This window comes from Pavona decussata, unplaced genomic scaffold (assembly GCF_977016875.1).
Source record: "Pavona decussata unplaced genomic scaffold, jaPavDecu1.1 SCAFFOLD_237, whole genome shotgun sequence".
NCBI lineage: Eukaryota > Metazoa > Cnidaria > Anthozoa > Scleractinia > Agariciidae > Pavona > Pavona decussata.
In genome coordinates this window covers 446,939-455,000 of record NW_028145642.1, presented here as the reverse complement: position 1 = coordinate 455,000, position 8,062 = coordinate 446,939, and the positions used below count along the sequence as shown (strand labels likewise).

General features: G+C 40.3%; 1 protein-coding gene across 5 annotated transcripts in view; it reads right to left on the bottom strand.

Moving 5' to 3' along the window:
- Positions 1-8,062, bottom strand: part of LOC146457753 (structural maintenance of chromosomes protein 1A-like) — a 93,151-nt gene that overhangs the window by 48,775 nt on the left and 36,314 nt on the right. The gene's annotated exons all lie outside the window — the stretch shown is intronic.

Below are 8,062 nucleotides of genomic sequence, written 5' to 3'. Positions count from 1 at the left end.
ATAAACCCTTGGAAACTATCTGCAAGAAGCCCTTAGCAACAGCCCCTAAACACCTGCAGAGGATGCTTTTGAGATTACAGCAATATGATGTTGAGATCCATTACAAACCTGGTCCTGAAATATGTCTAGCGGATACCCTGTCATGTGCCTATTTGCCAACAACTACTTGTTCACCAGCTGAACAGGAGACAGAACGGATCCATGCAGTTGACTTCCTACCCATTTCAGAGCCACAGTTTGCCGAAATTCAATGCGAGACAGCAGCAGACCCAGTTTTGCAGTCCCTCACTGAGGTGATACTGAAAGGATGGCCAGACCCTACCCTCAGAATTACACCCCTACTCCATGGTGGGAAATGAACTTACTGCACAGGATGGAGTCCTCTCCAAAGGTTTACGGTGTCTAATCCCTGTTAGCCTGAGGCCCAAGATACACGAATGACAACGTGGTGCCCATTCAGGAGTTGAAGGCTGCCTTCAACGTGCGCGTGAAACAGTCTATTGGCCTTGCATGAATGCTGACCTTCAGGACTATATAGCAAAGAGGAGATGTGTCTGCTACTTACCAGAAAGATCAACAGAAGGAACCACAAGATTCCAAACCGTCCATGGGAAACAGTTGGATGTGATATCTTCCATTTTCATGACAGACTACCTCTGCACAGTAGATTACCACTCCAGCTACTTCAAAATCAACCAACTTAAAGGGGCAGTGTCACCTATTTTCAGTGTCGCTATGAACAGCCAAAAACGTATTTGTTTCAATGCAATCGTTAAAATAATGGTAGATTATTTTTTTCTGAAGCATCTCTGAGGGCCGGAATCTCAAATCCTCGAATCTGATTGGCTAATCGCGCGCTCGTAACCGGTCCACCTTTTTATGATATGGACCACAGTCCGGATTTTTATCCGCGCCATTCACGGCAAATTGAAATAATTGTTGCAAAAGTTTACAAACAAAGGCAATAGTTACACGTAAACAACTTCAAGTGGAAATATGTAAGGAAAATATAAATTCTGAAGAAAATGGATTCAGACGAGAGTGTACACAGTGAAAGTGAATTTTACTACCCAGAAGAAGAAACCCCCAACGAAACGATGGCGTTAAAATATGAAGAAGTTGAACAAGACAGGCAATTAAGCAAAATTCAAGATTTTATTCACTCACTTCACCCTGATAACACTAAAAAAAGACAACTTACGATCTGAACATTTGGCGAAGATACTGCTCCTCAGTTGGAGAGACAAGAACCTTGGAAAACATTCCTCCTAACGAGCTCAACATTCTGCTGTGCAGATTTTTCATGGACGTCCGTAAAAAAGATGGCGGAATGTACGAGCCAGGTACACTTGCATCGCTCCAGAGAAGTATTCAGCGCTGCTTGAAAGATAACAACTCTAACACAAATATTCTCAAAGATTAAAAGTTTGCAAAGTCAAGGGAGGTCCTAACAGCTCGCAAGCGAGACTTAGTAGTCAACAACGCGAAGGGAAATCGTCCACAGGCTGCCCAAGAGCTAACTAAAGGTGAAGAAGACCTTGTTTCAAACAGGCCAGTTTGGAGAAGACGACCCCGAAGTTCTCCGGCGCACAGTTTGGTGGGTACTGTCTTTACATTTCGGATTTAGAGCACGAGATGAGAGTAGGAGACTTCAGTGGGGAGATATTACAATAGAAAATGATCCTGTCACTGGAAAGCAGGTCCTGGTGTGGAAAGCAGAACGAGGATTGAAAACAAGGCAAGGAGACGGCCATTGTAGAGCTTTTAATCCAAAAGCCTACGCCACCGAAGACGAGCACTGTCCAGTTCATTTGTATCTAAAGTTCGCCAGCCATCGTCCTGAAGAAATGAAGAGACCCGAGGCGCCTTTCTTCCTGGCAATAAACCACAAAAGAAAGCCTGCAGATCCGGCGTGGTACAGTCGAGCTCCTCTCGGAAAACACAAGATCGCAGAATTTTTGACGAAGGCTGCGAAGAATGCAGGACTGCCTGGAAATGTAACCAACCATTCTGAGCGAAAAAGCTGCATTTCAAGGCTGATGGATGCAAAAATTCCTGTTAATTATGTAGCTCAGCTGAGTGGACGTAAGAATTTAAAAAGCTTAGATTCCTACAAAACTGCTTCCGACAACCACCAGCGCAACATGTCCTTGCTACTGAGCAGCGAAACGAAATCTCCCATCTCTTCAAATGATGAACCGTTTAATCAAGCAGTCAAAGCCTCGCAGCACCCATTCAAGCCGAGAGAAGACAAGCAAGCTTCTTCAGGCAAGGATCCCTTCACTGGTTTTTTTGCTGGTTCGAACATCAGTAAAATTGAAGGCTGCACGTTCAATTTCTCTTTCAATACAGCGCCTTGCAGCAGTAGTGAAAGCTCGGCTCGGTCAAAGCCGCGAAAACGCCACATTATCATCTCAGATGACTCAGACTCAGATTAACTTGAACTTGCTTTTGGAAAGTTAGTTTTCACAAATCCAGGGACGTTTTAAACATGTATCGAGCCGTTAAGAAAAGTAAACTTCGCCATGTTTGAGTCTTTATTCACAATTTTTATCATTCGATCGATATTTTTAGACCTTTTGGACATGCGTGTCATCATTTGCAGCGTGTCAACATTCATCCACTTTTGATGTTTGACAGATGATTGCCATTTCAATGAGTCTTAATTTTTTTTTTTTTACATGATGACTTGCGAGTGAAAATAAAATTAAACTTTCTATAAACATGCCACTTAAATTGATGCCCTATTTACATTTGTTTCATAGGATTTTGTTATCACTTTCCTCCTCCAGCCTTAAACTTACACTTTTACACACGTCCCAGCGAAAAAAAAGCAAACAAACAGAAAAAAATAAATAAGTTATTTACCGGTCTAGGTCGGTCCGTATGGTAAAAAACTGTGCCCTTGGTCTTAAGTACGGCCCAAGACCTCGGGCACAGTTTTTTACCATACGGACCTCCCGCCCAGTAAATAACATATATGTTTTGTTAACAATAACCCTACTAGTGCACAGAAATTACTATTAATTATGTTTGACTACAGATGGCTAGGATGGAAGTGGATTGCAACTTTTTCCCAAAAAATTGACTATGGTTTGTTCTTCCTACGAGAAAAACCTTAATATTTTCTTTGCGATGTTGTTAGAGACGTTTCACTTTACAAAACAGGTTCTCTGTCAAATATTTTGAGCAGTTTTTCCTAAAATACAGCAAAATCGCTGTGACAGTGCCCCTTTAAGGACAAGACTGGCAAGGCAGTAATTGGCATCCTGAGGAGACACTTCTCCATGCATGCAATCCCCAACAAGCTGCAGAGTGACAATGGTCCTCCCTATGGTTCCCATGAGTTCCAACAGTTTATGACAAGCTATGACTAGTAGTAATCACAGATTATTGGAGTGCGTTCGATTCCTTACATAGGACAAAACTTAGGTATGGTGGGCGCTTTCCTGTACATTTTAATTGACTTATTTCGTTCGTTTTACTCTTTATGCAACTTTTCTTTCTTGCAATAATCATCATCTTCACAGAATATTTGAAGTTTCCTTTCCAAATTAATAACCACAGTTTTACTGCTGGTTACCCAGCCTGGGGTAATGGGCAAATAAACATCTTTGCGGGTGAAGAAACATCTGGAGCATTAGGGATTATTTCACTCTTCCACCCTGAAGCTACGAGATTAGGGGCAAACCCCAGTACGTGACGGATCTGACAGAGAAAAATTATACATAGGTTGCATGACATTTGCAAAATATTTTCGTAACGCCTTTAATCATTGAAGAACGTACTTTAACACAACACGGTATACTTTTATTTCTACCTGCTACTACTATTTACTAACAACAAGATTTCAAGGTATTTCTTATACGCTACGCGAAAATCCCGCTGCTATCAAGCGATAAACATTTTGAATGTGGAGATCTAATTAGCATATTGAAAATAAAAAAGTCTTGATCTCAGATAACCAAATGCGCGTGTACGAGCATAAAACTCTAACACAGAAATAAAAATACTACCGCAGGCGGTCGACTATATATTTCCATTTGCTACTAAATCTTACTATTTGTTAGCTACTAGAAAGGTATTTTTTATACTTTGCGCGAAATTTCCGCCTCTAGGAAGCAATAAACATTTTTCAGGTTGGGATCTAATTAGCATATTGACAGTCTTGATCTCAGACACAAGTATAAAAATCTATTGCTCGAAACCTCAAGAATTCAGAGAGATGAAAATGTTACTGAGACGGTACACTATTTGCTTTAACTTGCTACTACTCTTTACTTGCAACAAGAAAGATATTTTTGATACTCTACGTGAAAATCTCGCTGCTATGAAGCAATAAACATTTTCGATGTAAGCTTACTCTACGCGAAAATCCCACAGCTATGTGGGACCGACACAAACAACGTCTGCAAAGGAGGCTAACCGCTATGAAGCGATAAACATTTTGAATGTTCCGATCTAATTAGCATATTGAAAGCCTTGTACAAGCATAAAAAATTATTATAGAAACCTCATGAATTCATAGAGAGAAAAACTGTGTGCTACCGTATTGTTCATCGCAAATGATCTCGTATATGTCCTTATTTGTCGAAGAGTGAAAGAAACAAAACCTCTAAACTTGAGTTGTGAGACGAACACAGTCTGCTGGCCGCTTTCAAAATGGCGCTGAAAAGGTGAACGGCCGGCCGGCTGATCGAACGAAAAAACACGGGTCAGATCTCGCTTGCATGCACAGGGCACCTACGTGATCAGAGGCAGCCCAGAAGATTAGGAAGCGTTCTTCCTTCATCGAATGCAACATAGAACATGTTACTGGCTCTCTGAATTACCCAAAAAGTAATGGCAAGGTAGAAAATGCTATCAAGACAGCTAAAAATCTGTTAAAGAAATCCAAGACAGCTGGATCAGACTTCTACCTAGCTCTGCTAGAGTGGAGAAATACACCCTCTGAAGGCCCAGACAGTTCCCCACTGCAAAGGATGTTCAGTTGCCGCACTAGGACACTGATTCACACGACCAGTGAGCTGCTCAAACCCACAATTGTGGAGGATGTCCAAGGAAAGCTCATAAAAAGAAAGCAGCTGCAAGCCAAGTATTACAACATCAGTGCTAAGGAACTTCCCCCTCTTAGCCAAGGAGAATTTGTGCATGTAAAGCCTACAGACAGGTCTGGTAGCTGGTACAAAGCACGTGAAGAGTGGCAGGTTGATATGAGATCATATGAAGTCAGGACCGAAGATGAAAAAGTGCTCAGGAGAAATAGAAGACACCTCAGAAACAGCAAGGACAACCTTGAGCCCATCCGCATGCCGGTTAAAACCCAACAATCAGAAAGTCCCACCATCTCCAAACCAGCAGACAGACCATCAAAACCAAGTGCGCTGCTGGAGGTACCACTGCCTAGGAATGCTAAAGAACTATCCTGTCCCAAGGAACCTGAGAGCAGTTCCCAGAATGTGAAAGTTCTAGAGCAGTCCTCACCCCCCAAACCAGTTGACCGTCCAGTTACCCGAAGTGGTTGAATGTCCAGACCACCAAGTTACCTTAAGGACTTTGTTGTTGCCAATTGACATTGTTTATCATTTCTTTAAGCTTTAAGAACTAAGGACATTGTTGCTAATTAATTTATCTTTTCTTGTTTTGTGCCCACACATGGTAAGTTTCTTTTCTTAAACAAGGAAGGGTGTGACGATATGTTCATTGTCTAGATCAATTAATCACCATTACGTTCAATCATATGCTCTTGTCATGTGGACATTTTAACAACATGGCCATGTAGTTGAGTGCTTACTTCTCAGAATAAAGTTCTGTTGAGTTTACTCTTTATCTAGTGTATCAACCATGATTTATACAAGTAACATTGCCATCAGCCAAGCTAACAGGAGATAAGGATACTTTTCGTCAAGCCATGTCACTGCTACAGCTCACAACGCTCACTAAAGAAACACTTTCGCACTCTTCACCTGTTGGGCTTCCACTTCCTGAATCTTCGTCTGAATCATGTAAGTCGCTTACTTTACTACTGACAGACATGTTATTGCAGCTTTCGCTAAACAGTGGACCTAGAACATCATACCAGGTTGTTCCCTCTTTATCTTTTGCTCCTAGCCTACTTCCAGTTTTAATCTTCATGTTAATCTTCTTCCATTCCTGCTTTAACCACTTTTACTTCACTCTAAGTTCGTGGACAGTAAACAGATAATTTTCATCCTCAACATATTTACCTTCTTTCCCTAAGGCATCTTCAAACTCTTTTAGTATCTTTCTAAAAACACTTTCGTTGACACTCTTCTTCAAAGCAAGAGTTTCTATGACAAGAGCCCAAGGCTTGTCTCTGCCTTCCTAGTAAGACAACACAGTGCGAAAATGAACGTTTGGTCTTCGTTCCAGGTGTTCTTCTCTAGCTTGTTCGCTTTGCTTTGTGGTTTATCTTTCGATTCCTTCTGGCATTTGGCTTAAACAGCTTTAGGTGCCATGTTTTATTTCCCAAAGTACAGTGCATTCTTTCTAGTTCCAGGCATTTCCAGTAAAACCAAAGGCTCCTGTGAGCCAACTGGTGAATGCAGATGACACATCAGTAATTGAAATTTAGACGGCTACGGAAACTTCCTTGAAAGCTAAAAGAAATTATATCTTTGCCCGATTATGTAACGAAAAATAACCATTCTTGTTCTATAAAAATGATTGTCAAATTATTCTCTACAGATTGAATAAGATTATTCTGATGCGCCGATTAAAAAAAAAATTACGTGTTTTTTTATTCAAAGTTCATAGAAGCACGCCATGTGCAGCTGTGTCATGCAAATTCAGGTCCGATAGTCCAGGGCTACTGGATTTTGCGATTGGGCTAGTGAATTCTGATCATCACTTGCCCGATGGGCAAGTGAAGTTGTTCTGGGAATTAAAATTACAAAATTACTGTAGAGCATACTTTTTTTAACTTCCAGGTAGATTTGTGTTTTTCAAGCCGATCTCACAAAGGGAAATCTGTTCAACAAAGTATCGCATTACATTTCATGCCCGACATGAATGCGTGAAATTTTTCCTTTGGAGTTCAGTCCACGCAATCCTCAAGTAAAAATAATGAAATATGACAAGCTCTTGCTAAATAAGAATTATTTATCGACCGCGTCCTTTTGCTTTCCCATAAATTACCAGTTGTAAATTGCGAAAACATTTTTTCCCTTTGAAACCTCTATGAAAGCTGACAAGATCTTAAAGTGTTCATTTCACCAGAAATCTGCATAATTTTGTTTACGACATCACTGATGTGTGATATGATTGTCAAATTATTCTCTACAGAATCAATAAGAGAATTCTGATGCGTCGTGAAAAAAATTTTCAGGTTTTTTTTTCACTAATTGACTTTACGACACTGGACTTTCTGAAAAACTGAAAAAACTTGTAACTTTGCTCAGATTTAACGAAAAATCTCCATTCTTGCACTGAATGATCGTCAAATTATTCTCTACATATTGAATAAAAAAACCTGATGTGCCGTCAACAAAAAATGTTTGCGTGTTTTCCCACTTATTGAATTTAAAACTCATTCACTGCGCATGCCCGAAAGTTAACGACAGAACCGACCAACCAACCAAGTCAACAGTCAGCCATCGCTATAACTCGTTCATTGCGCATGCGCGCATTCACGAGTTAAAAATGAGACAAGTTTATCCATCTGATGAGAATTCAAGACGATTCGTCTTCAAAATCTGTCTAAATGACAGATAATCAGACGGATTATCCGTTCAAATCAAAGACCATCCCCTTTTCACATCAAGATGGATAATCTGTCTCTAGTGTGAAAACAGCCAATGCTTAAATTCCCTTAATATTTGATAAAATTATTGTTTATCCCTTGACTCAGTTGCACTGAAATCTGTACAAATAATATGCCACATTCGGGAATTTCTCCATGGGCCTAATCTAAAACTGTACCCTTTTGAATGTAAAACTGTATACAGTGCCATGCGAAAGTCTTGACTGGATTCTTGCAACAACTGAGAATCATGTGTAGAATTAAGACTATTCAAAAGCTAACTAGATTCTTGATACTTGA